The sequence below is a fragment of the Equus przewalskii genome, chromosome 28 (assembly GCF_037783145.1).
Source record: "Equus przewalskii isolate Varuska chromosome 28, EquPr2, whole genome shotgun sequence".
In the NCBI taxonomy this organism is placed as follows: domain Eukaryota; kingdom Metazoa; phylum Chordata; class Mammalia; order Perissodactyla; family Equidae; genus Equus; species Equus przewalskii.
In genome coordinates, this window is record NC_091858.1 from 10,163,066 (window position 1) to 10,178,827 (window position 15,762).

Consider the following 15,762-nt stretch of genomic DNA (forward strand, 5'->3'; position numbering starts at 1 on the left):
TGTTTCTCAAATTCCTTCAGCTTGAAATATTCAGTATGCCAAGGTGCCATATTTTGGGGCAGCATGTCCTGAACCCTGTCACCTGAAACCCCCTCTGATGAACATACAATCTCACAGTCCCTAAGGAGAGGAAACAAAGGGCCTCTCTGCTGAGTATTCCCACCAACTGAGAAGTTTTAGTGGAGCCCAAACAGTAGGTAAGGTTTCATCTTGCAGAACAGTCCAATATTAAACATTCTTCTCCAACCCCTGCCAATTCTGATTTGCCCTACTTGTTCTAAGACACGGATTTCCTCCTTCCGGCATCTTTCAACACTTCCACTCTCCAAGCAAGATGGAGTGGGGCTCCAGGCACTCCATCTGGGTTCATGTTTGGGGTAGCATGAGTTGGCTTGTAGAACTAGGAGCAGGATGGAAAAGGACCAAATTTATGTATACTGTAGGTTCTTGGAGATTGCTTTCCCTGAGTGTTAAGTAAGCACAGAGAGGTGGTACTCTGCCCACCAACATGGAAGCTCACCCATGTGAGGAATCAGCTCCAAGCATCTGATAGACACCACAAAGGCCTTGCCTGAGACCTGGCCACTGCCTATTGCTCCAGTACTTCAGAGCAAAGGAGAAAAGCCATTAATGCCACAACACTTTCTCTGTGTCCCAGGCCCTTTACATCAGTTATCTTATTTCACCCACAAAGCAATTCTATCGAAAAGCTGTATTTCTCCCATTTTATTTTCTTTATTGTTTATATCATTAGCTGAAGTGACAATGCCTATTGACTGGTTTACTTGTGTGTAGTCTGTCCCCCATTGACATCTAAGTTCCATGAGACACAGACTGTGTGCTCTTCCCGCTGTATCCCCAGAAGCTAGAAAGATAGTCTGTGCTTAATAAATATTTGTTGAAGAAGTAAATTTTACAGATAAGAAATTGAAGCTCAAATAAGTTAAATAACATGGTCAAAGTTAACCAACTATGAAGGAAGAGCTAAGAATTGAATGGCTTGATTAACTCTAAAGCCACGCATGCTCTTTCCACCACACCATGTGGCCTTCCTGAAAAGACAGGAAGTTCAGCCCCATCTGCCTACTTGCCTGACAGTATTTAAAAGGAAATTCAATAAATAAATAAATAAAAGGAACTTCACCACCTCCCCCAAGGTCTTATGGATAGAAGCATCACTGCCCACTGACCATGGGATCATGTTAGCTCAGAATGCCCTGAACTGAAAACATTACCTCTCCCACTAATACACTTCAGCTCTGTCTGTTGTGGGATGATTCAAGTGGGGAAAATACAAGAATGCATGACTTTGACATTCTATACATAAGAAAGTTTGGGAACAGCTGGTTGAGAGCAGTGTTTCTCAAAGTGTGGTCCCCAGACCACCAGCATCAGCATCATCTGGGAACTTGGCAGACATACATATTCTTAGGCCATACCCTAGTTCTATCAAATCAGAAACTCTGGAGTGGGGCCCAGTCATCTGCATTCTAAGAAGCCCTCCAAGGGATTCTAATGTTTGCCAAACTTTGGGGACCACCTGTGTAGTAGATGAAGAAAGGAGAGTAATGACAAACATTTTTGAATAGCTATTTCCACCTATAATAATTAAGGCAAAGACGGAGTCAAGCAGATTGAGAACATCGGCCTGATGAAAGCTAACATTCCCACTTTTGTGGCTCCCTTTCTTCTAGCATGCTGAGCCATAGTCCAGAGGCCATGGTGAAATGGAATGCAGTAAATCCAAATGATGTCTTTGACTGCATTGGATTTTAATTTCCCAGGCATGTCCTTCAGGCCAGCTCCACCTAGAACAAGCTCAGTCTCCCTACAAAAAGAGAAAAAAAGTTATTGCTTGATCCTTACCCCACCCCCTTGCCTTGAAATTGCTTTTCCTCCATCCTAGCCCGCTGGCTTTAATTAGGAGGAGTGAAGACAGTGTGCAGACTGGAGATAGCAGGCGGTCTTAGCACAAAAATGTGTTCAATAAACAGCTTTGGATAATCAGAGGTCACCACGTCTCTGTGTCTGTGTTCTCCTTCTTTCTGGCTTCTCCTTCCTCATCTTGTTCATCTTACCATTTACACCTCATTAGCTGTAAGGAAGCCATCAGCTTGCTATGGGCTTAGGAGAGGGTCCATCTTCATAAGACGTTGAGGGTTGGGAGGAGGGAAGTCAGCATAAAAGATATCATATTGCATGTACACAATCAGCTATAATTAGGCATCTTACAAATACCTATTATACAAATGCATTACAATGACAAAATCAGGCATATTTAAATGCATTTATACCCTGGGCAACAGAGGGTAATTTTTTGAACCCAAGAGGAATCTGCTATATTAAAAAGAGCATTAAATGCATAGTACTAAGTGAAAGAAGCCAATATGAAAAGGCTACGTACTGTATGATTCCAACCTATGGTATTCTGGAAAGGGTAAAACTACGGAGACAGTAAAAAGGCCAGTGATTTTCAGAGGGGAGAGGAGAGAGAGGGATGGATAGGCAGAGCACACACAGAGGATTTTTAGGGCAGTGAGACTACTCTGTATGATACTATAATGATGGATGCATGTCATTAACACAATTGTCCAAAACCGTGGAATGTACACTACCAAGAGTAAAAGCTAATGTAAACGATGGACTTTGGGTGATAACGATGTACCTTTGCAGGTTCATCAGTTGTGATAAATGTACCACTGTTGTTGGGGGAGGCTGTGGGCGTAGGTTGACAGGGAAAATATGAGAACTCTCTATACTTTCCACTCAATTTTGCTGTAAACCTAAAACTGCTTTAAAAAATTAACTTTAATAATTTTTTTTAAAAAGCTTTAAACTTGGACTCAAAAGATAAGGACGCTAACTCTATCACGGTCTTGGTTGCAGGCCAGCCATGCAAACTTGTGCAGGTTACTTGGCTTCTCTATGTCTCAGCGACACAATCTATGAAGTGAGAATGATAAAATCTTCCAGGCAGAAATGTTGCAATGGTTAAAATGAAGTAATATTTATAGACACAGCCAATGTTTCTCTAGCTAATAATAATAGGAGAAATAATATGTAGAATTTGGCTCAGAGACTGGGTACTAGGATTCTGGACTGCCGTTCTGAAGCAGACAGGGCTAGCCCAGACAGCACCACCTGTATTATTACCTGATGTGAGATATAAATTTCTTCCTCTACCATTGAAAAACAGCTGCCCCGCTGGCCTGCTAGAACCTGAGAATCCGATAGTAATGACTCCTTGGAGTAGCTCATTTGGTGTTTAGGACCAACTTATATTGTACTGTAAACACCTCAAAGGGAAAAAACTGAGTAATAGCATCTTAGCATAAATTAAGGAGTTACATTTTCTACTGAAAAGCAAATCCTAAGAGAACAGAACACAGAATATATGAGTTTTGAGAAAGGGGATTGGTAGAAAATCTGAAAATATCTACAAGCTTGAGGCACTGCCCGGGAAGGTAGATTTTGTTTAGAAGGTTAGAATGAGCAGTCAAGGGAGAGTTTTTAAGGCAGGAGCATCAAACTAGGAGGGAAAATCAATCAAAAAGTAAACAACAAATATAGTGAGCATCTATGATATGCCAGCCATCATTCTAGATATTGGGAATACATCGCTAACCAAAACAGGTTCTCATAGAACATAGGTTCTGGCGAAAGAGACAGACAAAAAATAAGCAAATAAATAAGCATAATAATTAAGTTTATATAGTATATAAAAGGTAATATAGTCTATAGAAACAAGAAAAGGTTAAGCACGGTGGGGGAATAAAGAGTGGGAGATCTCATTTTAAATAGGATGGTCAAGGAAATGCTAATTGAGAAGGCGACATTTGAGTAAAGAGTTGAAGGAGGTGAGGGAGGTTGCTGGGGAGATCTCAATGGAGAAGAATTCTCCAGAAGAAGAGGACAGCTAGAGCAAAGGCCAAGGATGAGAACATTCTGGGCTGTCCTGGAAATAAGACCAGGACACTGGAGCTGAGCGACCAAGGAGAAGAATAGGCAAAAGGAGATGAGACAGTTGAAAGAGCCATATCACGTAGGCCTCGAGGGTCACTGTAAGGACTTTGGTTTCACTCTTGACATAGGGAGCTATTGCCAGGGAGTGAGACAGAGGAGCGGCATGATCCAGACTACATTTTAGACAGATCACTCTGTTGTGCTAAGAAGAGACTCAAGTCTATAGGGACAAAGGTAGAAGCAAGTGAGCTTCTAGAAGGCCCTTGTAGTTGAATTTGTCAGGTGAGCACTGGCAGTCGTTGAACCAGGGTGACAGCAACTGAGGTGTGAAGAGGCTTAGGTCCTGTCTGTATGCTGAGGGTAGAACCATAGGATCAGTTGAAGGAGTGATGTACAAGGCTTTGGCCCAGAGCTACTAGAAGGAGGAAGTTGCTATCAACTGAGATAGGGAAGGCTGCCACTGGAGTAGGTCTGGGGGAAGATCAGGAGTTTGGAGGAAAGTGGCAATAGGGGCATGGGCGTAGAGGGGATGCTGAGAGCATAAACCTCCCGTCTCCCACATTTCTCTGTAGCTGGGCCTGAGTATAAGATGGAGCACATCATTTATCAAGGCCATTAGCCTTCAGGCCATTTTCAGCAGGAATCACTCTGAAGCATTCCTAAGCCTTCAGTTTCCCCGATGCAATGGAACAAAAAACCCAAAGAAACAGAGACTGAAGGAAGCATCAGTGTATCTATATGAATGTTCCTCCACCTCATGGCCACTCCACCTCTGCTGAGATGCTAAGAGGACAGCCAAGAGTTCCCAGGAGTCACATTCAATTAGATTGTGAATTGTCTCATCAATCCCCCTCGAGAACAACGCTAGTTCTCTCCTAAAGAATCCTCTTGTGCCCACCACCCCCACTCGCTTGCCCCCTCAAAATATGTTCATGGGAGAAGACCTAATAAATCAACTTGCAGTAAGGTGTAAATGAGTAAACGACAACAGCAAAACTGAACATACTCCCTGCCCTAGGGATATCAACGTTTTACAGTAGCTGACACCCTAAACGAAGGGACATAGTAATGGAATATTGGTCATCAGATTAAGGCAATGTAAGGGTCAGTGGCCGTGGACTCATATTACTCTGTAGCCACCTGCTGAGAAAATAGGAGAGCCACAGGCACAACTCAAAGTGGCTTCCTTGACAATTCCATTCCCACTCATCCCAAGAGGAGGAAATAGGATCCTACGGGCTAACCACACTTCATGCTTGCCCCCACGTTACTCCTTTTGTGTGGCACACCCTTTCTGCCCTGGCTGCTTGTCCTTGCAGGCAGGGACTCAATCTGTGACTCTTATTTAAAAAATAAATAGGCAGTTGGGGCCGACCCGGTGGTGCAGCAGTTAAGTGTGCACATTCCTTTTCAGCGGCCCGGGGGTTTGCTGTTTCCGATCCCAGGTGCAGACATGGCACTGCTTGGTAAGCCATGCTGTGATAGGTGTCCCACATATAAAGTAGAGGAAGATGGGCATGGATGCTAGCTCAGGGCCAGTCTTCCTCAGCAAAAAGAGGAGGATTGGCAGCAGGTGTTAGCTCAGGGCTAATCTTCCTCAAAATAAATAAACAAATAAATAGACAGCTAACAACGATCTCATTCTCCCTGCCCGTTCACTGTGAGACCCCAATAGATATAACGTGTGTGCGTGTGCATGTTGCCTGTGTGTTAACCTCCAGAGTCCTTAAACTATCTGGTCCCCGAGGGGTCTGCTAAGCACCAGCAGTGCCAGAGAAGGGAGAAGGTAGTCTTCTGCCTCTGAGTCAGCAGGAGCCCCTCCAGGGGTCTCGCAGGCACCAGTCACTCACTCAGCATGAAGCTGACAGCCACCTCCAGCAACAATTACAGCTCCTCCACATTTTTTTGGAGGCTGTAATGTTAAATCAATCAATCAGGTGTGCCACTCGCAGAAGCTAGGGCTGCCAACTCACTTAAGAGGTGCGAGGGAAGCAATCACCACATAAGCTTTCTCCGTGCGGTTTTATTCGAGTCCAGTCCACTTTGTGAAGCCTTTACATATCAGTCCTTAGGAAAGTTGTTCCTCTCTCCGTGGCTTTGGGCTGCGCATGGCAAATCAGTAACTCCCAGAAAAGTCACAAATATTCTGAAATGAACCCACACAGAAATACACTGGCCAAGGAGGCAGGGAGCATCCTCCAGCAGACACACAGAAAGACGCTCACACCTAGTGTACTGTACCACTGGCATCCACGGCAGCCTCCCTGAGCGGGACACACAGCTCAGACCCCAACGGGAAGCCTGGACATACCATGTCAGAAGAGAACATCCATCACTCGTGTCCCCTCTTGCAGGCATACTGGCCACAGTAGATGAAAGGACAATGGTTTTGTTTGTTTTTGATAAGAAAGAAGCAACAGGCAAACCACAAGAATCCAGTGTCACACTGTTTCAGGCTGTGTGGCTATCTACAGGGTGATTTTATTTCAGCCCAATCTTTTTTTATGTTTTTTTAGAGGTAACTAATCTTGAATCTTATGTTTCCTCCTCTCAAGCCCACTTTAATTTCCTATTCTCACTCACCTGAATTTCCATTGCACCCACTCAGTATGGAATTAAAACCCACCAGCAATAAAACAAATTCGGCATCCTTCTGTAAGAGACTAGAGACTATCAGACCTTTCTTGATTAATTCCATTGAGGCACTGGAGGTATATAATAGAAATTAGTGATAAAGAAAAAGAGGGAAATCCAGGAAAAAAGGCATACCCAGACAGGAGTCAGACACAAAGACCCAGATCTATGGAAGCTCCACACAATAGGCTGTATGCACACACGAATGCCTCAAAACAAAAACCCCGAGAGCTTCACTCCAGGCCCTGAGCTCCACCGCGTGCCTGAAAACAGGTAAATGGCATGTTCAGGATTCCAGGTTCCATATTTAATTTGTTAACACGCAAGACATCAGAGGCATCACTTTGAACTGTAGACATCAATATGATTTAAACGGCTGCCACTTAATGTGGTGAAGAGGAATCAATTGTGCCCTGAAAACAGAAGACAAGGAGGAGCGTCATCCTGTCGGTTTCCCAGGAAATAATGAGCCCTATTAATAGTTGTTAACATGAATCAACGAATCACTTCTCTGTCAGCAGCTGTCGGGCTGGGCCTTGAGTCATGCAGTGAAGAGGAAGGAAACTGACAATTCAGGAAAAGTCTCAGTAAGGGACGGAGGCAGGGCATTGGGCCCTCTCCTGACCTGGGCCAGCCCCTGCAAGCTCAGGAGAACCTCTGAGGAAGCAGAAGGGGAGTCAGCATAGCAAGGAGGCCTTGGAGGGGATGCGCACCAATTAGAGCTATAAAGGTCAACCAGAAAGCCCCTGTGTGGTCCTAGACCCAAAAGAGGGGCCAGCAAGGGCAGGGATCCTCCTCTGCTAGAGACTGAAAATTGAGGGCTGCTAACATCATGCTAATGAAAGGGTCTGTGAGGTAGGGCTGAGCAAGATTAACAAGTTTGGTTTGGGGTACAGCTAAGGTGATGATGGTGTGGCCTCGCACCAGGTATGTGGCTGTATAGGTATATTTTTCCTTTCCATTTCTATCAGCTTAAAACATACTCACACAAAACATTTTGTAACATATATGTCAAAGGATAAATAGCCTTAATAATTAAAGAGCTTATAAGCTCTTGCAAATCAAAAAGAATAAACAAAAGATCTCGTTAATAAGGAATATTTATGAAAACCTTACTCTATGCCAGGAATAGCTAACAGCTTTATCTAAATCATCTCCTTTAACTCTCTCAGAAACTCTAGGAGGTAAATAACGTTATATCCATTTGACAGGTAGAAAAACTGAGGTGCAAGTGATTAAGTAACTTGTTCAAGATCGCACAACTAGCACATGATGAAACAATGATTCAGAACCAAGTCTACCTGTTCAAAGTCTACACTTTCACACTATGCATATCAATTTCTCACAGCCATCCCGCAAAGGATGAAATACAAATGACCAATAAATTTTTTTAAATTTTTTTAATTATTTTTTTATTACAGTAACATTGGATTATAACATTATATAACTTTCAGATGTACGTCATAATATATTTCTAATTCTGTGTAGATTACATCATGTTCACCACCCAAAGACTAATTATATCCATCGCCACACACATGTGCCTAATCACCACTTTTGCATCCCCCCCACCCCCGCTTCCCCTCTGGTAAGCACCAATCCAATCTCTGTTGCTATGTGTTTGTTTGTCGTTGTTTTTATCTTCTACTTTAAGCAAGATCATATGGTATTTGACTTTCTCCCTCTGACTTATTTCGCTTAGCATAATACCTTCAAGGTCCATCCATGTTGTCACAAATGACCGGATTTCATCATTTCTTATGGCCGAGTATTATTCCATTGTGCATATATACCACATCTTCTTTATCCATTTGTCTTTGATGGGCACTAGGTTGCTTCCAAGTCTTGGCTATTGCGAATAATGCTGTGATGAACATAGGGGTGCATGTATCTTTATGCATTAGTGTTTTCAAGTTCTTTGGATAAATACCCAGCAGTGGAATAGCTAGATCATATGGTAGATCTATTCTTAATTTTCTGAGGAATCTCAATACTGTTTTCCATAGTGGCTGCACCAGTTTGCACTCCCACCGGCAGTGTATGAGGGCACATCTTCTCCAACACTTGTTGTTTCCTGTCTTGTTAATTATAGCTATTCTGACTGGAGTGAGTTGATATCTCATTGTAGTTTTGATTTGCATTTCCTTGATAGTTAATGATATTGAACATTTTTTCATGTGCCCGTTGGCCATACATAAAAATATTTAATTGTGATACTAACCAAAAAGTCGAAACCAAAAGAGTAATGATTTATTTATTTACTTGCTTATCAGGAAGACAAAGATTAAGAAGGTTAACACAACTTAGTGTTAATAAGTTTAGGAAACACTGACTCATGCAGTGGTATTGAGAATTTAAGGTATAAAACCATTCTGGAAGGCAGTTTGTTCAAAATATATAAAAATGTAATTTATGCATACTCTGGAAATCTCCACCCCCAAGAATTACCTTTATGGGATATTTAAATGAGTAAGGTAAGATAAAAAGGCATTAATCACAGTATTGCTTGTAAGAGCTAAATATTGTAAAAATAAGTGTCCATTTATAAGAATTGCTTAAATAAATTATGAAACATCCATACAATAGAATATTGCTCAGTCACCTGAAATAATGGTGCTGATCTATATTTACTGACACAAAGATGTCTATGAAAAATTGTCCAGTCAAAAAAGCAATTACAGAAACATATATAAAAATATAAATATTTATCATACATACATGCAAAGCAAATTTTCTAGAAGGATGTTTGTGAGAATGATGTCAGAGCTGATTTTTAGGTTATGGAATTTCTGGGAGCTTTTACTTTCTTTTGTGTATTTTTATGTATTGTTTGACTCTCTTTGAATAAGATATATTGTTTTTACAACAATAAAATTATTTCTAAAGGAAAAAAATCCACATCTTTTATTTTTTAATTTAACTTTGGGTAGAATAGTGCTGGACCTGGGAACATTTTAAAATGATAAAACATAAAATAATGGAGAGAACATGGTTTTAGAATATGACCTCAGGTACAATCTTGGCTTTTACTAGCTTTGTGACTATATTAGCTTGCCATTGCCGCCAAAACAAATCATCACAAACGTAGCAGTGTAAGCAACATAAATTTATTATCTTACATTTCTGCAGGTCATACCTACAGATTCGCGGGGTCAAAATCAAGGTGTTGGCAAGGCCGTGTTCCTTTCCAGAAGGTTCTAGGGGAGGACCCATTTCTTTGCTCAGTCCAATTGTTGGCAGAGCTCAGTTCCTCGTGGTTTTAAGAGTGAGACCCCTGTTTTCTCGCTGGCTGTAGCTAAGGGCTGTTCGCAGCTTCAAGAGGCCACCACATTTCTTAACTCATGGTTCCCTTTCCCCATCTTCAAAGCCAGCAATGTGGATTTGAGTCCTCTCTCTCACCTGACCTACCCTCTGCTTCCCACGTCCACTTTAAGGACTCATGCAACTAGATTGGGCCCACTCAAATAACCCAGAATCGTTCTCCCTTTAAGCACATCTGCAAATTCCCTGTACCGTGTAAAGTAACATATTCACATCTCCCGGGGATTAGGATGTGGACATCTTTGGAGAGTCATTATTCTGCCTACCTTGGTGACTTTGACAGATGACCGGAGTAACTAATCCTCAACTCTAAAAAGGGCATGGCAGGATGCTTTATTGAATTACTTTTTTGTCTTCTTTTGTTATTGTTGCATTTTAAGCTTCCCCACTCTAAGAAGGTAGCCAGGCCTCCCTCACCTCAGGGGATTTATGATGACTGAAGACAGTTTTTCTTCTTGGCTTTTATTTTCCAAAACCTAACCTGGCAGGATCCCTAAGAGAATGCACTACACGAGAGCGGGTGGCTGGAGAGTTTCAAAAGGAGGCAGGACCTTAAGTACCTTTGTCCTCAACCTTCACAAAGATGCCTTTAAAATCCCACATGGACTTGAGCAAAGAGCAAATGAGCTGTGATCCCCATGGACAGGAAACCAAAGGGCTTTCTCCAAAGCTTCTGTTGACGTAAGACCCTCAAGACCTTTGCACTGTCCCAAGGAAGGGAGTGGTAAAATAATCCCCATAATGACAGATTGAATATCCTGCCACTCCAATGGAATAGGGGTACATAAAGTCAGATTGCTTTGATTTGGAGAAAAGAATATGACATCTTCAACATCTCTGTCTGTGACATAACAAACATATCTTTCCACTACAGGAGAATAATAATAACTACCTCGTGGGAATTTGGGCAGGATGAATGAGTGTAAAGCACTTTGCACATAATAAATAGGCTCAGAACAATTGATATTGATATATGATTATATGACAATGAAGACAGGTCAAAAACAGGCAAAAGATATCCTCTAAAAATGAACAATAAGTAAATAAATAAATGCTACCTGTACTTTTGGTATTTTGAGCCACACCCAAAGGTCTGGTAAAAGACTCATCACACAGTGTTCCATATAAAATACTCTTAAAACATTGAAGAAGAAGAGAGAGGAAGCACTCCATGCAGAAACTTTGGAGTCATCTACTTCACTTTCCTCTTTCTCAGCCTCTATAAGTATCCAGTTGGCAACTACCTACAACTTGTCATTCCAGCCCTAGAAGTAGCTGTGGCACCTCTCCCCTGCCTCTCATCCCCATTGTCAGTGGCGTGGCTCAGGTCTTCATCTCTTCTGTCCAAGAATATGTATTTCAAGACCTTCGCAATTGGTCTCCTTCCCTCCTACCTCAGCCCCCTCCAACCCATCCTTCACTTTCCTATTTAAAATTCTTCAGTGAGTTCCCTTTGGCTCATAATCTTGCTCAATATCCTATTACTCCAAGATGCTCATTCTCTTCTCTCTTTCTGACTTTGCACCAGCTGGTACTTCTTTCTGGGATCAGCCCCCTCCCTTCTCTCCCTACTCATACTTCAAGAGACACATCAAATATTAACTCCTCTGGTGGACCACCCCAGCTCCCCACGCTGTCAGTTCCCTCTTCCTCGGTCTTATCATAGTGTAGAATACAATGCCATTTCCACACCGCTTTGTGGCTCTGTTTATGTGCATTTCCTCCAATAAGCCAGGAACTACTCAAGTACAGGCAGTGTCTTGTTCAATTTCATATCCTTAGTACTGACCCATTGTCTATCATACAAGAGGTGCTCTCAAGCATTTCAGTAAACAAAAACCAGGGAAGGTGCTGCTAAGTTGTGAGGCTCCTGGTAGCTGTGATAAAAGAGAAAGGCCAAATTATGCCCAGCACAGTTCATTATTCCATCCAGACTCCTCAGGGGACAAAAACCCTTTTTATCTTCACCTCTCTCTCGTATGCCAAAACAGTGAAGGGGCACTTTTAAAAAAGAAATGGCAGTGGGCAAATCAAAATGAGGAGATAGTGAGCAGTCAGAATTCAACTCAACAAGCATTTCCTGAGTGCCTACGCTCTGCCAGGCACTGTGCTGGGGACTGGGGATATATGATCCCTATCTTCAAGCACTTCACACTCTATCACAGGATTCAAGCATGTAAACCACACAACATGGTGCACAGGGTGGAGTGGGCACTAGAGGTATGTTTAATAGATGTTTAAAAGGTAACAAAGGTACCACTTCACACCCATTAGGAGGGTATTATTAAAAACATCTATGGGTGAAGACATATTGATATTGAACCTGAAGTGAGTTTGCTTGCCCGTTGCATAGCAAGCCAATCTCTGACACCAGGTGTAGTGGAGGAAAATAGGAATTTTATTATTGCACAGCACTGAGCAAGGAGAAAGGGCAGCTAACGCTGAAATCCCAAACTCCATGAAAAGCTAAACATAAGGGTTTTTATTTGGGGTTTTCGGTAGGGGAGGGGGAGCATATGACCTTGCTGGTCAGAGCTTTTCCATCAGCCTGTCTTTGGCCTTGAGACTACTTGCAGAGATGAGGGAGCCTGTGACCTTGCTGGTTAGCAGCTTTTCCACAAACCTGTAGCTCCTTGTGGGAAGGAGGAGGAGGAGATAACAAATCCAGGTGCTTGTCCTTGGCTGTTTGTCTCCATGGAGGATAGTGGATTCTGGAGCCAGGAAGCCAGGGAGTAAGCAGGGAATGAGTGCTTTGGTTTTAACCCCATATATCCTGGATTTAATGTAGGGAAACCAATATCAGGGCCAGTATCAATATTGGAAGTCTTGGGCATTGCTGGTGGGAATGTAAAATGGTGAAGCCACTATGGAAAACAGTTTGGTGGTTCCTCAAAAACTTAAACATAGATTGATCACATGATCCAACAATTCTACTTCCAGGATATAGCAATTCCACTTTCAAAAAAGTTGAGAGTAGGGAATCAAACCAATACTTGTACACCAGTGTTTGTAGCAGTATTATTCATAATCGCCAAGAGATAGAAATAACCCAAGTCTCTACTAACAGATAAAAGGATAAACAAAATGTGATACACACACGCACACTGGAATATAATTCAGCCTTAAAAAGGAAGGAAATTCTGACACATGCTACAAGATGGGCAAACCTTAAAGACATTATGTTAAGTAAAATAAGCCAGCACAAAAGGATAAAGATTGCATGATCCCACTTATATGAGGTACCTAGGATAGGCAAATTCATAACCAGAGAAAGAATAATGGAGGTTCCTGGGGGCTGAAGGGAAGGGGAAAGGGGGAGTTTAGTATTTAACAGGAACAGAATTTCTATTTGGGATGATGAACAAGCTCTGGAGAGGGATGGTGGTGATGTTACCGCCCAAGTAGGCTCGTCTGCCTGCCGCAAGACATGCCGATAGTTCAGGAGGCAAGATGGTAGGAGAGAAAGAACTTTATTCCAGCTTGCTAGCAAGAGGGAAGATGGTCAACTCATGTCAGAAAGAACCATCTCACAGGACAAAGACGACAGGCTAGTTATATACAGGCCAGTCTCCAGGTCGGGGAGGTGGCTGGTCTCTGGGTAGGGCAGACATCTGGTCCCAGTTCCCGATAGTCCTTTGTTTTATTGGATATGCATCAGAGAATGGAGCAGTTGCCCTATACCCTGATCTTTCAGTTGTCATTGATGATGGCTATCAGCATAGGCTGTCTGCCCGGGGGTCATCACGTCCTAAGGAACTCAAAAGAACAAAAGGTATCATCTTAAAGCAGCTGGAAGGAGCCACAAAATCTACAGAACACGTCTGGGCTGGGTAATCAGAGGTCATTTAAAGTTACAATATGGTTTCTTTTCTACCTTATGGCTTCCCTTATGTCAACATTGTGTTGAGCCGGTATCAGTGATGGTTACACAACAGCATGAATGTTCTTAATGCCAGTGAACTGTAGACTTAAAAATGGTTGAGATGGTTGATTTTATGCTATGAGTATTTTAACATAATTTTTTTAAAAAAGCAATGAAGGAAAATTTTCATTCACGAGAATGGAATTTAGGAGGACATTGATAACAAAAGTTATTGAGGGGTCGGCCCCGTGGCCGAGTGGTTAAGTTTGTGCTCTCCGCTGTGGCAGCCCAGGGTTTTGCTGGTTCGGATCCTGGGCGTGCATGGCACCGTTCATCAGGCCATGCTGAGGCGGCATCCCACATGCCACAACTAGAAGGACCTACAACTGAGAATATACAACCATGTACCAGGGGGCTTTGAGGAGAAAAAGGAAAAAAATAAAATCTTTAAAAAAAAAAATGGGGCTGGCCCAGTGGTGGAGCAATTAAGTTCTCACATTCTGCTTCAGTGGCCCGGGGTTTGCCAGTTCTGATCCCGGGTGTGGACATGGCACTGCTTGGCAAGCCATGCTGTGGTAGGCGTCCTACATATAAAGTGGAGGAAGATAGGCATGGATGTTAGCTCAGGGCCAGTCTTCCTCAGCAAAAAGAAGAGGATTGACAGCGGATGTTAGCTCAGGGCAAATCTTCCTCAAAAAAAAAAAGTTATTGATAGGTCATGATGTGTGAACTGAGTTCTGAAGGGTGAACAGGAGTTCACTGGACAATGAGTCAGAAGTCTGACATTAAGTTTGGGAGTTGCCACTTGCTTTTACATGGTTTTTTTCCTCATTTATGAAAGTGAAAAAATACCTACCATACACTTGTGGTGAGGATCTCATGAGATAACATGTCTGAAATGGTGTTATAAACTAGAGGAGGATTCTCTGATATAAATTCACTGATAACAAGTGACATAAAGTATAATTTTGGCAGGCGAGACTTTCAAGTTTACATTCTATCAGTACTGGTGAACTCGAGATATTTTTCTAAAGTCTAAACATGATAAACACTCCTTCCTGTTGCCACAAAATGAAGTTAAGAAAGATGTAAGGGCAGAGAAGGAATAAAGGTTAAAGAGTAAGATTTTTAAAGTATGCTATTATTTTAATAAATAAGTATTATCCAGCCATTAAAATTGAGACACAGGAAGATAGTAGGAAGAAATATGAGAAAGCATTTAGTATTCTGCTTCCTCTGTCTAATACATTATAAATTGCAACTCTGATTTATAACTGTGTGCGTATACAGGTACAAGAACTGGAAGTCAATGTGCCAAAGTGAAAATTGTTGCCGAGCAGAGATGGGGGGGCTATGGGTCTCATTCTTTCTTTTCTTTTTTGTTTCATTTTATGTTGTTTCATTGCTTTTTCAATAACAAATGAGGACAAGAGAAAAAGTATTATACTTCCTTTTTAAGCATTTATCACCGAGTTTCTTAGCAGACTCCTTACCCACAATCCCTGCCCCCACCAGCTTCCAAGATAATCGGAGGCGCTGTACTTTTAAGCCCTGGGGACCTAGAGGGTAACCTTTGCTTCGAGCAATGACAGAAGCTTGCATAGAACAACTGGAGGATGCTCCAAGGCCCCTTCAGGGTAAAGAGCCACCTTCTAAAGATTTGTGACTCCGCGGCTCCAGGGGACAGTGAGGGCACAGGAAGAGCCATCACACTGTGTTTGGCCTTGGGCCCTGATTCAAAGGCTGTAGCTTCCAAGGCGCTCGCCCTTCCTATGCTGAAAGAAAAGGTACTGACTCCAGATGTTGCAACTCTGGTTTTGATTTGCTCAGATGCAGGCTGAATTAGTGCAAGGGCATCACTTCTCAGAGCTGGGTTCCTCCAATAGCCTCTTCAGACAGGAGCAGGCCGTAAACTATTTCGGCCGCTCAGCTCGTAACTAGACCAAGGAGAGAAACTAGGAACGGCAGGTTGATTTTATGCC